Source organism: Bubalus kerabau, chromosome 1, assembly GCF_029407905.1.
Source record: "Bubalus kerabau isolate K-KA32 ecotype Philippines breed swamp buffalo chromosome 1, PCC_UOA_SB_1v2, whole genome shotgun sequence".
In the NCBI taxonomy this organism is placed as follows: Eukaryota; Metazoa; Chordata; class Mammalia; order Artiodactyla; family Bovidae; genus Bubalus; species Bubalus kerabau.
The window spans coordinates 258,135,065-258,156,029 of record NC_073624.1 but is presented as its reverse complement, the minus strand read 5'-3'; the positions used below and the strand labels follow the sequence as shown (position 1 = coordinate 258,156,029).

Here is a 20,965-nt window from a genome sequence, read left to right as displayed (position 1 = left end):
TGAACAACAACAAACATACTAAAAGACCAGAGATAAAATATTCAAAGATCTTTTGGCAAAGAGGCAACAGTACCATGATCAAAGTATTAGAGGGCAGGAGAATAACAGAAAATATTGTGGCCACAAAAGTCACATGGAAAAGCAGAGAAATAATAAACAAACAAACAAAAAACCCATCCAAGCTTCTTTTAAACATTTTTAAGAATGTTCTGCAAAGGGGACACACAAATTGTACCCAAGATCTCATCACCAAGATGGCCAAATCCATAACCGCGGGCAATATAGTAATAAATACTAAACAGTTAAGTTCTCCTGTGAACTCTCCCTTTATAGCTAGTAAGCTTTTCAAAAGTCATCAAACTGTTTACTCTGTTTTAAATAAACAAAATATCCAGATGAATCCCTGAAATTTCAACCGTATTGACTGATAGCATCACACTGCAGAAATACAGAGAGACATCTCAGTGCGATGCTCACCCTCCAGCTGTGCCTGGGTACACCATTTGTTTTATGGATTAAAATTCAGAGCTAGTGGTACCCTCACTCCTGGGCTCAAAGAGTCATAATAATCCCCTTCCTTCTGGGTTCCCTTGCTTGAGCCAGATTACTTTTCATACTGTTACTTCATATACTTTGCAACGCGATCACATCGCATTTTTCTTCAAAACTCTGGCAGATTGTTTGGGCTAGAGATAGATGGAGACAAGAGGCACCATCTGGTGCAAGATCTTTATTCCTTGTTAACACTACAGGAGTTCTGGTATTTTACATGGTTCATGTAGTAGCAAAGATTTTTTTTTTTTAAATATAAAGATTGAGAAGGTGTAAGATGATCAAAGGGCCTTGGCACTGTGTGATCACATCACTGCTTTCCTTGGTGTGGAGTTTTTTGTTGTTGTTGTTGTTATTGTTGTTGGGTTTTAATTTTTTTTCAATTCAGATAACCAGTGGCATATGGTTTCACGATTCACAAAGATGGTCCTTGACTATAGATTTGACGATCTCAACATAACTTCCGGGCTTGCCAGAGCTATGTTACAGCAGAGAGAGCAAATAGCTCATGATATTTCTCCTCTGATGAGTAAGCTCCAAAATCGCAGGTTTAAATTTGATCTGGTTTTGAAAGAAAAGGAGCTTTGTCCTCCCATGCCAGCATCCATGCTTTTTCGTCGTCAGAGATGAGTGTCTATTTCTGTATCATTGACCCATGGCTTCAGGGACCAAAAGCTCAAACAATGCCCAGGTGAATCCTGTTGACTCAGACTGAATACACACTTGCTCTTGGCCATAGCTTTCTATTCTTTGGAATTCCAAGCACTTCCTGAAATTTAGCTTATGTTCTAAAAATCTGGTGGCTGTTCAATAGAAAAAATGTTCACCATCCATATACAATTAAAGTCAGTAGTTTCTAACAGAATTAGCTAAGCACTGGGAGCCAGGAGATTTGCCTGATGATGCTAAACTAACTCACAGCTACCTTGTGAGGATAAGTGAAAAAATGAAGTGGAATGGTGTGTTGAAAACAAACCAAAACACCTTTAAAAAAAGGTGTGGTTTATACAAGTTAATTTTGACTGTAATTTAAGAATGAAGTTAAAGGAAGCCTTCACCTGTTGATCCCTGATTTCAGAAGGCTACTTGGAGTTACTGCTCTTGGTATGTGTTGCCAAAAAATCCAAAGCATCTTTCCAATGAACAGATTAATTCCATCTTAATCACTGTGAGCTGCTCTGCTATCACCCTCTACACACATGGTCCTCATTCCCATCTCCTCTTACCTATTTCTGATGCTTTTGTTAATCCCAAATTAAACCCTCACTTCTGTCTCATGCTTCCTCTGGATAATTTCTTACCTCAAGGCTCACCTTTTTACACAGTGTTCAGGCCCATGAATTAAGGTATTTTTTCTACTGAGTCCTTTGATCACTTGGCCCTGCCTTCCACCCCTCCCTCACTGAAAGCCTCCTTTATTGATATCACAAAATGGTGCAGATATCAGTGGACATGACTTGAAACAAAGAAGGAAAAGAAGAAATAGCAGAATATGTCTAAGAGAAAGAAGGTGCTACGTTGAAGGAAGCAGATGTCAATATGACAGCAGATGGCGTAGATAAACTCGGTACTAATACGGTCAGCTTGTTGCATTTGCCACATGGTTACAACTGCAAACTCCTTACGTACAAAACTCAGAAGTATAGCAAGCTTTGCAGGTAGTTATTCACTGATGCTCTGAGATCAAGAGTGATGCCACAATCAATTCTTTCTATATTTGTCCAAGAGGCAGAGTACCTCACAATGTGTAGGTCATTCTTCTTAAAAGCTAATGATCTGTGAGGAGTCTTATTTTTGTGTTAACAGTAAACAGTCTCCTTCAAAGTTCAAAGGAGACATATCAATATACTCCTCACATCCCTCAGATTCAGTTTTGTAATAGGACACATGTTTTTCTTAGGCAGATATCCCCAAAGAAAAAGTGAGTGGACTATCACTCTGTCTTGATAATTAGGTAAAAGCAATGTCCCTGTGGCAGTCTATTCCTTGTCCGCTCTGTGTGTGGTAGGTGAAACAGAAGCTGGAGTCCGAGCAGTGACCAGCATCACTGTGCTTTAAATTGCAATAACTTTTGAAATCCAGACTTGGGAGAGAAATCTGAAACTGGGGACAAATTTAGGTTCCCAGTTGCTGTTAATAAGTAGATCATCCCCAAATTGCCAATGGTTCAAAGTGAAGTGAAGTCGCTCAGTCGACCCCATGGACTGTAGCCTCCCAGGCTCCTCCATCCATGCGATTTTCCAGGCAAGGGTACTGGAGTGGGTTGCCATTTCCTTCTCCAGGGGATCTTCCCGACCCAGGGATCGAATCCGGGTCTCCTGCATTGTAGGCAGACGCTTTTATCATCCCAGACACCAGGGAATTAATGGTTCCAAAGTAAATATAAAATAAAGACCACACTTATCAAATTGACATTTATAGCTCTCTGCAATCTGATAGCAGCCTATTGCTCCACAAAAAAAAAAAAAAAAAAATTTTTTTTAACTTTCCAAATGCTGTTTACTTCACTGAACCTGGGGACAGGAAGAAGGTAGGTGAAAGTCTGGGACGCCAAGCCTAGGCACGCACGTTGACAACGGCAATATACAGGGCCGAGGTGCTGAGGGCCAGAAGCCCGGTCACCAGCAGTACTGTCCAGCTGCCCAGGGAACACAGGAGGACGAAGGTCTCCATGACAAAGGCCTTGTAGACACTAAGGAACATCAGGAGGACGACTGCTGGTTGATAAGTGTGGTGCAGGTCGCAGCGTGTTATCATCCACACCTGGGCAGAGCCGACGATGCAATGGACCAGACTGATGTTGGAGTCGATGCTCATCTGGATGTATTTCCAGTCAAACTCAATGCCCCTGAGCTCCAACCAAGAGGGGGATGCCGCAGGACATAATGAGCTCAGCAGTGGCCCAGCCCAGGGCAACCATGATCTTGTATTCCCCCTTGCCAGCATTCCGGGACACGACAAGGTTTAGGTCTATCAGGGTCTGCCATGTCCACGCTGGCCTTCATGAACTCCCCAATGAGGTCACAGATGCCGCCTTCCCAGGTGGGAAAGAAAGTGACCGAGAACAGCACCTTGCACAGCTGCATGAACAGGTGGGTGACCCCGGGCTGGATACACTTCCAGAAGGCACTGGACTCAGGCCACTGTACTTGTAGGTGGTGGAGTAGGGGAAGTAGGCCAGGGCAAAGCAGTTCCAGAAGTGGAAAAGCGTCATGAAGCCGGCTGCCCGGCCCGCCGGAGCGCACCTCTCAGCCTCAGTGGCCTGGTGCCGGAGCCCAGGCCTGGCGCCTGCCTGCCTCCACCATGGCCCGCACGGTCTTCTGCGAGCCGGGTTCCTGTTCCAACATTTTAAACTGCTGTTTTCATTCCATTTCCTGTAGAAAAATCTATTTACTGTTACTTCAAAACATTATATGGACTCCAAGGGCTACAATTCTGTTTACATGTATCCCTTTTTGAGACCCCCACCTCTTTAAGTCAGTTCAGTTAAGTTCAGTCCAGTCTCTCAGTCGTGTCTGACTCTTTGCAACCCCATGAATCACAGCATGCCAGGTCTCCCTGTCCATCACCAACTCCCAGAGTTCACTCAGACTCACGTCCATCGAGTCAGTGATGCCATCCAGCCATCTCATCCTCTGTCGTCCCCTTCTCCTCCTGCCCCCAATCCCTCCCAGCATCAGGGTCTTTTCCAATGAGTCAACTCCACTTGAGGTGGCCAAAATATTGGAGTTTCAGCTTCAGCATCAGTCCTTCCAAAGAAATCCCAGGACTGATCTCCTTTAGGATGGACTGGTTGGATCTCCTTGCAGTCCAAGGGACTCTCAAGAGTCTTCTCCAACACCACAGTTCAAAAGCATCAATTCTTCGGCACTCAGCTTTCTTCACAATCCAACTCTCACATCCATACATGACCACTAGAAAAACCACAGCCTTGACTAGACCGACCTTTGTTGGCAAAGTAATATCTCTTTTTTCAATATACTATCTAGGTTGGTCATAACTTTCCTTCCAAGGAGCAAGTGTCTTTTAATTTCATGGCTGCAATCACCATCTGCAGTGATTTTGGACCCCAAAAAAATAAAGTCCAACACTGTTTCCAGTTTCCCCATCTATTTCCCATGAAGTGATGGGACCAGATGCCATGATCTTCGTTTTCTGAATGTTGAGCTTTAAGCCAACTTTTTCACTCTCCTCTTTCACTTTCATCAAGAGGCTTTTTAGTTCCTCTTCACTTTCTGCCATAAGGGTGGTGTCATCTGCATATCTGAGGTTATTGATATTTCTCCTGGCAATCTTGATTCCAGCTTGTGCTTCTTCCAGTCCAGTGTTTCTCATGATGTACTCTGCATATAAGTTAAATAAACAGGGTGACAATGTACAGCCTTGACGTACTCCTTTCCCTATTTGGAACCAGTCTGTTGTTCCATGTCCCGTTCTAACTGTTGCTTTCTGACCTGCATACAGGTTTCTCAAGAGGCAGGTCAGGTGGTCTGGTATTCCCATCTCTTTCAGAATTTTCCAGTTTACTGTGATCCACACAGTCAAAAGCTTTGGCATAGTCAATAAAGGAGAATAGATGTTTTTCTGGAACTCTCTTGCTTTTTCGAAGACCCAGCGGATGTTGGCAGTTTGATCTCTGATTCCTCTGCCTTTTCTAAAACCAGCTTGAACATCTGGAAGTTCATGGTTCACATATTACTGAAGCCTGGCTTGGAGAATTTTGAGCATTACTTTACTAGCGTGTGAGATGAGTGCAATTGTGTGGTAATTTGAGCATCCTTTGGCATTGTCTTTCTTTGGGATTGGAATGAAAACTGACCTTTGCCAGTCCTGTGGCCACTGCTGAGTTTTCCCAATTTGCTGGCATATTGAGTGCAGCACTTTCACAGCATCATCTTTCAGGATTTGAAATAGCTCCACTGGAATTCCATCACCTCCACTAGCTTTGTTTGTAGTGATGTTTTCTAAGGCCCACTTGACTTCACATTCCAGGATGTCTGGCTCTAGGTGAGTGATCACACCATCGTGATAATCTGGGTCATGAAGCTCTTTTTTGTACAGATCTTCTGTGTATTCTTGCCACCTCTTAATATCTTCTGCTTCTGTTAGGTCCATACAAATTCTGTCCTTTATTGAGCCCATCTTTGCAGGAAATGTTCCCTTGGTATATCTAATTTTCTTGAAGAGATCTCTAGTCTTTCCTATTCTGTTGTTTTCCTCTATTTCTTTGCATTGGTCTCTGAGGAAGGCTTTCTTATCTCTCCTTGCTATTCTTTGGAACTCTGCATTCAGATGCTTCTTTCTTTTTCTCCTTTGCTTTTCACTTCTCTTCTTTTCACAGCTGTTTGTAAAGCCCTCTCAGACAGCCATTTTGCTTTTTTACTTCTCATTTTATCTGAACCATGTCTTCCCTTTATATCCATCCTAAAAGGCTCACCCTAGGTTCTCTTCCCATTTGCTCTGGACGGTGATGATCCCTTCTCTCTTCTGATCAGTCAGAGAACTGATCTCCCACACATCTCATTAGGCTATCTTTGCTTGCTACTTAACATTTTTTCGTATGTCCCATCCTCTCCACCAAATTCTGCTGTGCTGGGGTGCTGTGAACAAGTCCCAGAGTGTAAGTTCCTTGTAGGCAATCACACATTTCTATGTGCAGCCTTCATAGAGCTTTAAAAAGGCATTCATGATGTTTGTCAATGGATCATTTGATTGAATTTTTAATTTCTGCATTTTAAATATGAGTATAATCAATGTTGTGTTTGACTCCAAATTTATCCAATTCTGGAGATTTTTGCCAAGTTGATACTGGATTTACAAAAGCATATTGCTAGGCATTAATGTAAGCCTGAGATAACACCCTAACATCAAAGATAGAAAAAAAAATACAGATTAAAAACCAAAGAAATAATGTAGAGATAAAATTTTAAATTTCCTTTAAACTTCTGCAGTAATGTGTTCTGGTTTTTAAGATATCTTTTCAATATAACTAATAGTCTGACCATCAACACATTACTACAAGAGATCTTAAAAAAAAAAAAAAAAAACCAAGCTCTATAGAACTGATCCCAACAGGTACTAACAAAAAATTAAACATATAAACTTGACTGTGTTAAAAATACTGACACAAACCTAGTCTTGTACACACTCAGTTAAGCTCTGAAAGAAGCTCTCTTCTCAATAAGCTAGGACAATGGAGCATTTTTAAAAGAATTTTGGAAATGAAATTAGGGAAGGTAACAGTGTCTAGAAAAACAAATGTAGTGACAAAGACAAAATTTCACACCAGCTGCAATGGGATTGTATCTATCTAGGACTACTGCACAGACTTTATGCCAAAGTAACCATTCCATTCAGCCAAACAGTTGGAAATTCAAACAATGAAGTGGACTGACTTCACTCAGTTAATTGGCCAGTCAACTGAACTGACTGAATATGCAGGCATTAAAAAACTTTGCTCCTTAATTAGAGTGACCTTAAAAATTCAAATAGTATACAGCTGTAAAAAGCATTTTCTAAGCTGAAAGTAACATACAAAATGTGGTGCCATGAACCATCAGCTGTCCACCAGAGACATGCTCCTCTCCATAGCGTAGAGATGTTACTGGAAAGTGACTATATGCCAGAATTTCCATTTCCCAGCCCCCTTACATTTAGGTGAGGCCATCTGACTAGTTCTCATAAAAACAAAAACCACCAGCCTAAGTGGTCCTGGTCACTGGGGGATGATTTCCTCAAACCCATCTGTGCCTTCACCATGATCCTTTTCCTCCTATCTGCCCAGACTCTTCTTCTATGCCTGCTTTCACCATTGCTACATTTTGGCCCTTGTGGTTGGAAGAAATTTTTCCATAAGCTAAGAGTATTAGTGGGGCTTCAGCTCAGCCTCTACAACAAAACAATTACCATAGACTGGGAGGGTTAAACCAGGGGTTCCCAAACTCCAGGTGGCAGACCAGCACCTCCTGTCGTATCAGTGGCAGAATTAGATTAGAAACAAAGCGCACAATATATGTAATGCACCTGAATCGTCCTGAAACCAACCCCCTGACCCCTGGTCCATGGAAAAATTGTTTTCCATGAAATTGGTCCCTGGTACCAAAAAGGTTGAAGACTGCTGGAAACAACAGACATTTATTTACCACGGTTCTGGAGGTCAGGAAGTCCAGGATCAAGGCACTCACAATTTAGATCTGGCAGTATCCTCATACGGTGGAGAAAGGAAGCTCTAATGTGTCTTCCTTCTGCTAGAAAGGCTTCTCTGGTGGCTCAGATGGTAAAGAATCTGCCCTCAATGCGGGATACCCAGCGTCCATTCCTGGGTTGGGAAGATCCTCTGGAGAAGGAAATGGCAACCCATTCCAGTATTCTTTCCTGGAGAATTCCATGGACAGAGGAGCCTGGCAGGCTATAGTCCATAAGGTCGCAAAGCATGAGACATGACTAACACTTTAACTTTTCAAGGGCACTATTCCTATCACAGGGGCTCCACCCTCATGACCGAATCTCAACCAAATCACCTCCAAAAACCTCTAACAATACCTCCAACTACCATCGTGTTGCGGGTTAGGACTTCAACATATGAATTTGGGGGGAGGGAGCACAAATATTCAGTCCATAAGAGAAAATGTCTATAACTAAATCTGATATTTATTCATTTGTATTTACCTATTCAAAGTTTGAACAGAGGCTTAGAAAAGAGCCCAATTATTTGAGGAAAACTAGGACCACTGTCCGTGCAATATAATTCAACATTAGATTGTAATAAAAATAATCATGGTGGTGATGATAACATAAAATGAAAAGTTTTTTTTTTTTAAAAAAGAGATTCTTTACAGCAATTTGTTAAAATAAATATCATGTTCTAAAGGCTAAGTTCTTTCAAAAGGAAAAACAATTTCTGTCAATTAAAACTGAACTAGCCAGAGCTTAAGAAATTCTTCTGTAATTATGTTTAAGCCTGTTGCAATTTATTCCCCCCAAGATATACACTGGTAAGGCCTCTGGAGCACTGCTATAGCCTAGTGTTAAAGTTCAGAGAAGGCAATGGCAACCCACTCCAGTACTCTTGCCTGGAAAATCCCATGGATGGAGGGGCCTGGTGGGCTGCAGTCCATGGGGTCGCTAGGAGTCGGACACGACTGAGCGACTTCACTTTCCCTTTTCACTTTCATGCATTGGAGAAGGAAATGGCATCCCACTCCAGTGTTCTTGCCTGGAGAATCCCAGGGACGGGGGAGCCTGGTGGGCTGCCGTCTATGGGGTCATGCAGAGTTGGACACAACTGAAGCGACTTAGCAGCAGTGTTAAAGTTAACTGATTCACACAACAGTCCATCCAGGTTAGCCCCCTGCAGAGCCCTTACTCAGTGCAAAGAACTACCTTGTCTTCCTAACCATCTAATTTAGAATGCACTTAGATGATTCCTTATCTGCACTGCAGTCTTGTGGAGCCAGCAACATTACCCAGAAGCTGGACCAGGAAAAATAGAAAGTCTGGTCCCGTGACGTGCAAAGGCATGGGACAAACCCTAAGAGTCCATAAGACCTTAGAAATAAAGCATACTTTACCTAATCACCCTAACATTTCTTTCACTGATAACTAATTAGCATTTAGAAAGTTAAATAAGAAGTTGCTTAAGCAAACATCTCATTTTTTTTTAAATATTTAAGAACTAGTTTTCCTTGGTTTAAACTGATTTTCCTATTTTCCCCCCAACTGATGTTGTTATTTGGGGCTTCCAAATATAATAACGCTACTGACCATTCTTAATTGCACCCTGATGGATGTTAAGCACAGGAGTGTGTGCAAACAGACTCGACTTTTCTAGTCTTTGACTGTTCCTTGCCTCTGGCCTCTGTCAGAGAGGCTTGCTAACTGCATCTCAGGGGAGCAATCACACAGCTTGACTCAGCCTGTGGCTCTGACTATTGGGACTTCCTGAAGTCACAACCACTTTGGCATCCAGAACTGGGGCACGGCATGTCTACTCTTCACAAAATCCAGAGATTGCAAGGGAAGTGTGAAACGTGAGAGCTGATTAGGGATGCACCTTAAATGGTATCAAGGGAGCCAGTTAGCAATGCAAAATATGAGATAATATAAACATAACATTCACTGCCAGTTGATCACTTATGTGAGCACCACAAAAAGCAAAATACAACGGAAAAAAATTGGAGATGAGCAACAAATACAAGATTTCCTCCAAGATAATTTTGCACGGAAGTTCAATTTCATGGGGAAAAGTACATAATAAAATGATGTGGAATGATATGCCAGAAAAATATGATATGTCTATTTGTCTTTCTGGACCTTTCTTGGTATTAATCATTTCTAATGGCTATATCCAAGTCATCTGTATACATACACCCTTCCTTTCTTGCATGTTATTGACATGAGGATTTAAAGTTGGAAGATGCAATTATTTTGGCTGTATTTAACTTCCTTCTGTGACTACAATAGAATGATTCTATTTTCATTAGTAAGAAGCCAAAGTAATTCTAATTCAGGGATTTCTCTTTTAATTATTAGTTTTTAAGGAACACAGCATCATGGTTAGCAGAGGGTCCCTTTCTTCCTCAATATTCTGGTGTAGCTACTCTCCTGTCAGCCTAGGCTTTCAGAGAGAGGAGAAAAAATCTTCACAAAAGCCTTGGCCTAATTAACAAGAATGAACTAGATTTTATGATGAACAATTTATAGGCAGTTAATAGAGCTCATACACGGTAGCCAGGAGCTAGATAATTTATCATAAAAGGAATCTCAGTTACACTCCTAATCCTCATTCTCTTGAAACTGCAACCAACTGCATTCACAATTGCCACTTTTATAAGCTTTGATTTCCTGACAAATGATGCTGCATTTTATAGAGTTATAATGAAACTTATAAATGCAGTAAATTCTTGTATCTCTGCCCATATGCTTCAAATTCTTTGCCAAACAATTTACTCTTCTACATTGTTATCTCCAGATAAAAATAATTTTTTCAAAGATCTCCCAAGGATTCTTCATACTAGCACAAATTAGAATAAAAAAAACAGCAAACTGTTTATTAACCATTCTAAGTATTTGTTGAAAAGAAACTGATTTATGCCTAAAAGAACAATGCAGCTCTTCTAATGAATTTTGAAAGATACTTTTCAAAATTATATGAGGTAAAATAGCAAATATCCAAACGTAATTTTTTAAAGGACAAAATTTAAAGTAGTTGAGACCCAGGAAATCATATTGTCTCTTCCCACTTGGTATCGTACTGCTATTTTTGTTTTAAAGTTATAAGTATAGCCCATTGGGTGGGCAGAACTGGATAACTGGAGATATACTGTCATCAGATCAGTCACATTTTGTTTATCCATTGATCTACATAAGGGTTTCTGAAGTTCCTCAAATTAAATAACACTTCCTCCAGGAAGGCTTCCCTGATACTTCTTTCCCTTTTATATACCATCTACCATCCTATTCTTCCTCTTACCACGAAAACTAATGCTACTGGATTGTAACAGATACTACTGCCTGTTTGGTGTTCCATCCCCTCATCGACCATGACCTCCAGCACAGTAAGGACCACCACTTTCTCACTCTGTAGTCTAACACAATGCCTGGGACGCACTGTATTTGTGACTGAATGATGTTCTTGGTTTCCAGAGCCTGTTATTGTAAGTAAGAATAAATCATTCTGGTTGTATGATCCAGGAATAAATTTGGTCACTGAAATGTACAATGAATAAGTCTGTGTTTTAAAAAGTTGAAGAGTCAAAAGTCATGATATTCTCTACTCCTTTCTTATGACCAGCCTTATAAGTCCTTTTAAACTCTGTTTATGCTCTGTTTAGATGTTCTGCCTTTTAAAAGGGACATGTTACAATTTTTTAAAAGGGTGATATCGAAAATAATAAAAATAAGAAATGACTAGAATAGAAATCCAAGGGAGAAGGTCAGAGAAATACAATTGTCTGACCTGAAACAGATGTGCTACATAAATATTACATTAATCAAGGTCTCTGGGGACACAGGGCCAGTGCTGCCTGTTTCTTGAAGGTACAGAGTCAGGGGCCGTTGCAAGGTTGTTAAGGCCCCCAGAAGTAACAGCTTTCTAACCTAACAGGCTATGAGATGCGAGATTATGTGTCTATGGGTCCACTCAACAGACCATTTTTCAAATGATTAGGGATTTAGTTCTGCCTGCCAGACAACCAATTTTTGTACAGTTGATCAAATTACAGGCACGTGGTCAAGTTTAGTTTATCATCAACTGTTCCAAAATATGCTGAAGCTGAAGCTCCAATAACTTTGGCCACCTGATGCAAAGAGCCGACTCACTGGAAAAGACCCTGATGCTGGGAAACATTGAGGGGAGAAGGAGAAGGGGGCGACGAAAGAGGAAGAGATGGTTGAATGGTATCATCAACTCAATGGACATGAGTTTGAACAAACTCTGGGAGACAGTGAATGACTGGGAAGTCTGGCGTGCCGCAGTCCATGGGATCACAAAGAGTTAGACACAACTGAGCAACTGAACAGAAAAAAACAACCTCTCTTTCAACCAGGTTTCTCCTCTTCTATTAAGAATTTTTGAAGATAGATTCTATTATTTTTTAGAGCAAGATATTTTTCTAGTTAAAAAACAAGAAGTGATCCTCTTCCCTCTCAGATTCACTCTATCACTACAGAGAAGTTGAGGCTCAAACAGCTGTTGCAGAAAGCAAGTCCACAGAAAGATAGCATCCTCAGCACACTCAGAATGGCTAGTAGGAGCATGCAGTTGAAAATCTGTTTGTTCCCTGACACCTTTTCTAATTTAGTCCCTGTCACAGATGGGCAGAGACCCAGTGTAGACCATGCCCCTGGCAATGTCTACTGAGGTTGCTAGCCCAGCAGGGCCAGGCCAGCCCATGATACCTGGGAGAGATGGAACCAACAACTCTTCTGCCCTGAGTCAAAGTAAAGCCTAAAATGCTATCTTTTATGATTCCTAATGTCAACTAAAAATAACAGAAGTGCTTAGTTCAGACCTAAGATTCACCTTGGAGACTTTTCCTAATCTTATATATTCTCCAAAGTGTCTTTTTTCCAAATGGAATTGGTCACTGACATGTGGATGTGCTCCTAATAGCAAAATAAAAATATTCCCTGCCTGAAGCATTATAATAAAGCTGTCTTTTTCCATTTCATTGTCTCAGAACATTTAATCAATTGACATGACATCTGGGGCAGGTCAAAAGGAGCCACCTCTATTAATTTACAATTGCAAGAGTCGACATATTGATGGCCTTCTCATTACTTTAACTTATTTTTATCAGTTTTAGCTTTTTGAATGTTGTTAAACTGGGAAGTCTCTTGGGGGTCAAGGATAAAAACCTATACCCTTTTAAACCTGTGTTCCCAAAAAAAAAAAAAAATCCAAGCCCAAGGAAAATTTTGACATGGACACACTTGTCTGCACAAAAGCTGGCCTTCTATTTAGGAAGGTTTCCAATTGCTTACCTAATTTTAAGAGCTTAATAAGATCTTCCACCTACCAAATTCTCATCAAAGTTTTACATAAAATGAAAATTTGAAAGTGTATTTAATTCTTCTAAGACAGATTCAGGTACATAGCAGAAGCCACCTTCTTTCTCCAGCTCAGGAAAAGACCTATTATAAGTTATTTCCAAATGCATGAGAACATCAATCAATAATTTTCTTCCACCTGCAGTATTGTCTCTTCTCTAGTTATAAAATGAAAGCCTTGTCTCCTTATTAAAGAAAGTGTGTGTGTGTGTGTGTGTGTGTGAGTGTGTGTGTTTGCAGGAGAAGTGGGAGAGGAAGAAATGGAATGAAAGAAATAGAAACACCTTCCAGGATGCTGAATGAAACAAAGTCAGCAGTTGTCTCACTCTCCTACAAATAAAAGCAAATTCGCCCTTTTGTCCTCCCCTCTCCCTCTTCCACGTCCCCAACCCCATCCGCTCACCAGCCTGACTCTTGGGCAGGAGCCAACTTCCCTGCCTTTATCTTCCTGAATTTACAAGAGGATTCTGATGACCCTATCTCAATTCTGGCAGCAGAGAGCTAAGTACTTTACTGACAAGACAAGGCTGGTCCCAGGCAGACAATGGGAAGTAGATAACTGTTAAAAATGCTTAATTCCAAACATGGGAATGAATTAGCTAAATGGCTTTGGTAATGATTTTCCTCAGTAACAAATACCAGGAGGAAAAGCATTCCTTAGCACAGTGGTGTATACATGACAACTGGTTGGTTTCATTTACTTAATATGCTTTGCATAAATTGTGACAAATAGTCTACATTTTTCTGATATTGTCTCCATCTTCTTATGAATTTCAGGTCTTAAACAATGGCTGTGTTTTCAATATTTGAGAACATACCAGACAGGCACCCTCCACCCTATTACCAAAAATATGACAAAAACTAGCTAACTTGGGGAATCTGCATCCCATATTTGTTCCCCTACCAAGCTTATAAAATGTCTGTGCATATATGCAAGTTTTCTTGCTGAACATAAGTATACTCACAAAGCCACAGTGACTCCCTTATTTGTGCAGCCAGGAAGTCTGTTAGAATAAGGGCTACATTTCATGCACAGTTCAGGGCACCTTTGAATGGCATATCCTCTCTACAGAATGTGGGCCACTCATCTAGACATCCTAGTATTTTGACATAAGCCCTGTCAGAGAGAAGATTCCATGCTACCAGATACACTTCTTTTGAAAATGTCATCCAGGGTAGAAATTGATTTTCTGCCTCGAATACAGCTGCTGCTCTGAGAAACCACCTATCCTATTAAAAGTGTCCTTGTTCCACCTCCACCAAGACATAGGGCACATGATGAAACTGACATATTTGTAAGAATATAAAATTCTCACTGATCATTCATTCAATCATTCATTCAACAACTGTTTACAAATCACTGCTGGAGATCTGGCAGTGAACAATATGGTGAAGGCCCTAGCTCCTGTGGAACTACTTTCTATCATTTCAAACAGCATATTGTTATGAAAAAATTATGTGAAACAGGGTAATTGCTAGAGAAAGATGATTTTCGATTGAATGGTCAAACAAAAACCTCTCCCAAGGCTGTGATATTTGAGCAAATCATATACAATTACACATATTAAATACCCTGGTAGAAAGGACACAGGATTTAGAGACAGAAGACTCAAGTTCTAAATTCTCAAAAGTCTTCAGGCAAGTTCCTGAAAGCTTTCTACCTTTTAGCGTAGAACTGTTATCCCACGGGGGACATTTCTCATTCTTCCTAAAAGGGTTGAGCCTGGTTCAACCTGATGAGCTTTTCCCATTATGATAGTTATGATTGAACCCCACTACATCCTCCTTTTTAAATATGAACACTCAAAATCAATGGTTCTCAACCCTGAATGAACAGTAACTTAGAATCCTAACTCTGCTGGCATTGTTTTAAATGCAGAAGTAAATAATGTAAGACAAATTACTAGAATGGATTCAGAGGCACAATCCATAAGCAGCTAAAACAAAGGGGGCAGGGTGGGGTCTTCCAAGACTGATGAGTCTAATGTCTCTGGATGCTCCACTGTCTTGAGAGTACCACCTGATAAAAGTAAAAAAAAAAAAAAAAAATTGAAGCAATTCAACATTTCATAGCAGATTTATCCCAGGTGATTTAGAGTTAGATATCTGTATCAGGGGCAGAAAACAAATCCGTGATAACATAATCAAGCGACATTGGAGTTGGAGGTGATGTATATGTTTGTGGTATTACCACATTTGTTACCACATTTTTTTCAAGTTATGCAACAGCAATCACACTCTTTTGAGGTTAAATACTGCCCTACTCTCTTCAAAAGATTTTAAATTTCACACCTCCACCCACACATTAAATTAGTCGTCCAAACCAGATGGAGGTTAGCGTTTTAGGTTAGAATGACTGTCTGGCGAAAGTCTTTCCTTGCGTTGCCCATAACTATCACTTTACCTTCAGGCTTACTAGTGCTCTGCTTGATTTCTGACATTAAAGTGCATTTAAATGGTCTGAGTCTTACACAATTTTCCATACCATAGCCATGTGAGGTGGCTCAAAAACAGTTCTAGGAAGAACCAAAAGAGAATTCAGAGATGAATGGGAAGCATTTCAATAAAGAAATACATTCAAAAGTCAGCCTCTTTTCTCATGGTGCTTTCTAGCACCCCCACCAAGTATGCATTTCTTCTTTCTATTCATGTTTTACCCAATTTTCAGGGCTGAACTCTACCCTCATCTCCTTTCTCCCTCTACCAGCTTTAATTTTTGATGTATATGTACTTCTCATCCTTCTCACTGTTTCTGTATTTGATTGATTTAACTAAAGTGTAAGTCCCTACAAGATTAAAAAAACATTATCTTACACTGTTGCCTTTTAATTGATTCCAAGTAATCAGACTAGAATAAGCCAACACATGGAACCACTTTTGAAGAAGCCTTCTTGCCTAGGGCTATAGAATTAGAGCCTGACCTGAATCATGTGTTCAAAAAGAAGTGGTAGAATAGACCCACTAAACATGTTCCTGGCTAGAAACTAGTAGTTTTAAAGACAAGAGGAAAGACTTCAGAATCTGAAGGCAGAGCTAGATTTGGAAGTGAGTTCAATCACTCCTCTGGAAAATGGGCTCATCGGATTCCAATAGGAATAAATGTAATATGTGTAAAGCAGCCTTATGGTGACCTGGTGACTAGTATACAGTAAGTGCTTGGTAAATAACAGCTGTTATTAGGATGGCCCAGGATTATTTGAAAAAAAAGGCTTTTAATATATTTTTGCCTGACAGGATGAGATGAGATATAAAACATTATAAGCAAAATTAAAATTTGGGAGAAAGATTAACTGGGTCACACTGAGCACTTGGCTCCAAGTGAAATTTGGATCAGTATAGGAAGAGGACTACTCTCTGACTTCTCTCTTATTATCCCAGAAATGTATCTTTTTGCCCTTCCTTTTTTTCTCTTTCCTTTAACATAAAGTGTTAAAGTTTCCATGTTCCAGAAACTACAACAATATGGTACAAAGGAAAGAGTCCAGTATTTGAAACCAGCATATGTGAGTTCTGGTCTCACTGAAAGGAAGTGAACAAGTATTTTAAAATTCTGTACCTTGTTTTGAAGGGCTTCCCTGGTGACTGGTTTTGATCCAATATGAAATGGACATACCTACTCCACAATGCTGTTGAGAACATCAAGATGGTTTCTAAACTTTATCAATACCTTGGAGTTGATCAGCCAAACAATTCAGTAATCAAATAAAAAAAAATCATTAGATAGTGAATTAGTACTTACTGTTTACCATGAGCAAAGAACCATGAAAGACATAAAAGAAATGGGAGCCAGAGAATCTAACTAAGAAGAACCAGTCACCAATGAGAACACAATTCAGTTAAACAGGGCACAGTGCCAACTGTGAACATAGAATATTCTGTATAGAACAATGATACACACAGCTTGATCATTAACCCCCCTTCCAGGGCTATCACTCAAAGGCCACCTCAACAGAACTCTAATCTACTTCCGAAAGCCTCATTTCTCAAGTCTTGCTTGGGAATTGCTTCAGCCAAGTTGTAACACAAGCTGTCCCCAAACACGAGCTGAACTTCCCTCTGTCTGCTCATGCTCTTTCTTTGTACATCTAATTACTCAGCTACCCAGAATCTTCCCCCCCCTTTACATGTCTCCCATTCACAACCATACATCCTACTGGTCACTTTTTCCATGAAGCTTTCCTAAGTCTTCATTTTCCACTTTTGAACCACCCCTGCCCCCCGCCGCCATTCCATTTTGTTAGTGGCAGTCTGCACAGTCTACTTACACATTATTTTTTTTTCTCAGATTATAAGAGAGAAAATTTAACCTCCTTCACCTTGTATCACCCCCACCAACTTGTTCATAGTAGGTATTAACTAACATTTTAAAAATGAAATTTACTAATGGGAATGAATTGGGATGCTTATAAATCATGAAATCTTAATCTTGATATAAACAAAACAACTTCATGCTACCTCATTCATTTGCCCCTTAAATAGGTATTGGCACCTATGATGTGTAAGCCAAGGGGATGAACGCAAGGAAAGAGCTGATTGCAGAAGCAGATGAAAGGGCTTTGATAGAAGTACAGGATGGGTCACCTGGGGGTGGGGAAGAGATACAAACTCATTCCTGAAAGCTCTCCGATGGACTTTTAATGACTAAAGAAAGGAGTTCTCTCAGTAGATGATTTACAAATCAGAAGGCTGACTTCAGCATCAACCCTCTCTCTCCAAAGAGGGAAGGAACAGAATGATTCAAGTTCAGCTGGACAAGAGACACAGAGCCAAGGCAGAAAGACCTCTTCCCTCTCTGCATATTGAACTTGTAGTCCTTATCAGAAGAAAATATTGGGAAGACTGACAAATATTTCTCTCTCTCTAGTCAGTCCTAAAGAAAATCAACCCTGAATATTCATCAGAAGGACTGATGCTGATGCTAAAGCTCCAATACTTTGGCCACCTGACACAAAGAGCTGACTCATTAGAAAAGACCCTGATGCTGGGAAAGATTGAAGGCAGGAAAAGAAGGGTACGATAGAGGATGAGATGGTTGGATGGCATCACCGATTCAATGGACATGAGTTTGACCAAACTCCAGGAGATGGTGATGGACAGGGAAGCCTGGTATGCTGCAGTCCATGGGGTCACAAAGAGTTGGACATGACTTAGTGACTGAACAACCACCAATAAAAATTCATGTTACATACCATTATTACCACTATTACATGGTTTTTCTCACTTTTTAAAAAACTGATTCAGAATAACTGAATCTCAGAAATAATAGTGTTGAAACAAGGCAAACATCTTACTTGCGTCATCAATAAACTTGAGGCTGAAGCCTAATGTTTTTTGTGTATTCCTTCTCAATTTTTCCTTTTGGATTATAGATTATGAAAGAGGGATTTATGCAGCAGTTGGTGACAAAATATATTTCTTATTAACGTGTAATATTTGCTACATTAATAATTTTAAGGCTTTAATTATTGATGAAAACTTAATTGTGCCCCATGTCCCTTTTTCTTGCAGCTCAATAAAAACTATATATTTCTTTAATTAGGCTTCATTTGAAGACTAGAAGACAATGCAGGAGTGATTTCTTGCTAATTCACCTATCTACAGCCAGGAAAGAGATGGAATTAGCATCTTCAGTGCAGTTTAGTGAGAAAAAAATAGCTAACTATTCTGAAAGTGTGACTTTCCTTTGCATAGTTAACCTCACCCAGAGGCCAGGGATATAGAGCCAACTGAAAGCAAACGCTGCAATGAGGAATGATATTCCCTCCTTCCTGGCTCTGGGGAGCGAGTTCATCGATTTTAGTAGAGATGGAAAGGAACAATTGGGGTCACCTACATGGTTTTCATACTGCCTTCCCTCTATGGTCTCTGCTTTACTCAAAATATAATCTTTGTCTTCCCTGCCTGATTCAACATTTTGTTGTGGTATTCTACTTACAATCACCAGGAATGTTATAACCACTTTATTCTGTGTCCAAATGTTTCAAAACAACTACCAGAAAGCCTGGATGGAGGGAAAGTCACATTTGCTAAGCATCTGGTCCGGGTTATGCGAGGTGCTTTCAATCAATTATTGCTTTAATCTCCAGGGGTCACAATCGTCACAATCACAAATGCCAACAAGTTCAACAATGAAGAAAGCAGATAGGGCTTGAGAAACAAGGAGCCCCCAAGCTCCATTTTTCCTTTTCCACTTTTGATAGAGAAGTGATTTCAGGAAGAAGAAAAAAAAAAGTTTAAGAATAATGTTTGCAACACTCTGTGAGAATAACAACAGACCCATGAATTACACATCTCAGTGTCAGGTGTGACATCAGGAGAAATAGGGCTGGCCAATTTCTCACATCCCATTCCAGTGAGATTTTCAACTCTAGACCACCATCGCCTGGTTGAGAATTATTCTCAAATTTTAAAGGAAGCTTAAAAGCTTCATTCTTAACTATATCCATTTTCTACTGTTACATGAAAGATTACCACAAACTCAGTGCATGCGTGCATACTAAGTCACTTTATTTGTGTCTGACTCTTTGTGACCCCATGGACTATAACACACCAGGCTCCTCTGTCCGTGGGATCCTCCAGGCAAGAATACTGGAGTGGGTTGCCATGCCCTCCTCCAGAGGATCTTTCCGACCCAGGGATCAAAGCCAAGTCTCTTACGTCTCCTGCATTGGCAGGTGGGTTTTTTACCACTAGGGCCAGTCTAAACCAATACAAATTCATTACCTCACTGTTGTCCTGCTCAGGAGGTTAACCTGGAGTTAGCTGGGTCCTGTGCTCAGGTGTCACCTGGCTAAACTCAAAGTGTTGGCAGGGGCTATAATCACATCTGTGATTCTAGAATCCTCTTCCAAATTCACTGACTGATGCCACAATTTCTTTCTCATAGCCACATGGCCAATAACCCTGTTTTCTTGCCTGCTGTTTGTTAGGGACTATGCTCAGCTCCTAGAGGTTACCCTCATATCCTGGCTCAGTAGCCTTCTCCACAGACCCTCTCACCGCATAGGAAGCTTAGTTTCTCAAGCCTAGCAGGAGAATCCAATGCTTCATACCTCTCTCTCCTCTTTTAAAAGCTCACCTGAGTAGCTCAGGTTCACCCAGGAATATCTCCCTCTTGATGAGGTCAAAGTGAAATGATTAGTGACCTTAACTACATCTGCAAAATCCCTTCTGCCATATAATGCTCATGAAAGTAACATACATCGTATTCCCAAGACTCATTCCTACTCAAGTTGCAGGGGATGATATACAAGAGGGAGGGGTCTTTGTGGCCACCTTGGAATTCTGCCCACCCTGACCTATTTCTCAAGCTTCCCATAGAAACACAGCACTCTTCAAAAAACGAGCAGCTGTATAGCCATGAATACTTCAACTTCCTTTCATTTACGGCTTTGACCTCTTGGCATTATCTTACCATTATCTGATTGGTCCAATGCCCATCGACATTCAGTGCCTGTCACTGTTTTTAAATTTCAGTGTTGGAGCCTTTTCCTGCCATTTGATAAGTATAATAAATAGTTGTCACAAATGAAATTTGCACAAAAGCTGACTGTGATGTCAATAACGGGTATAGTTTTTGTAACTGCAATGTAGGTTGATTCTTGAAATCCTAAATTTATCATTAGTACGCTCTATTCACAGAGACTTACTCGCTTGATAAACATAAAAAATTCAAACTTCAAAGCATTTTAGAAAATGACAGGCATCCGAAAGTCCCATTTTTATTCTAATGAAAATATCTTTTACCAAGAAGTTAAGATTTCTCACAAAATGTAAAGAGACTTAAAAATAAGGGTACTAAAAAGTGTTATTATTTGCAAGACAACTCCTAACCACGTTGATTTAGAAAAATCTTCAAGGATTT

The 20,965-nt window shown here is 40.3% G+C and overlaps 1 long non-coding RNA gene and 1 pseudogene across 3 annotated transcripts in view; both read right to left on the bottom strand.

Annotated features, from left to right (window-relative positions):
• LOC129639084 (uncharacterized) overlaps nt 1–20,965 on the bottom strand; it is a 436,428-nt gene that overhangs the window by 299,951 nt on the left and 115,512 nt on the right. For 2 of the 3 annotated variants that reach the window (XR_008708230.1, XR_008708232.1), the window contains one exon: nt 15,006–15,121. The exons of the other annotated variant lie outside the window; for it this stretch is intronic. This is a non-coding gene — a long non-coding RNA (uncharacterized LOC129639084). The remainder of the gene's footprint in view (nt 1–15,005; nt 15,122–20,965) is intronic. 3 annotated transcript variants of the gene reach the window in all.
• On the bottom strand, nt 887–3,766 carry LOC129639079 (BOS complex subunit TMEM147-like; annotated as a pseudogene).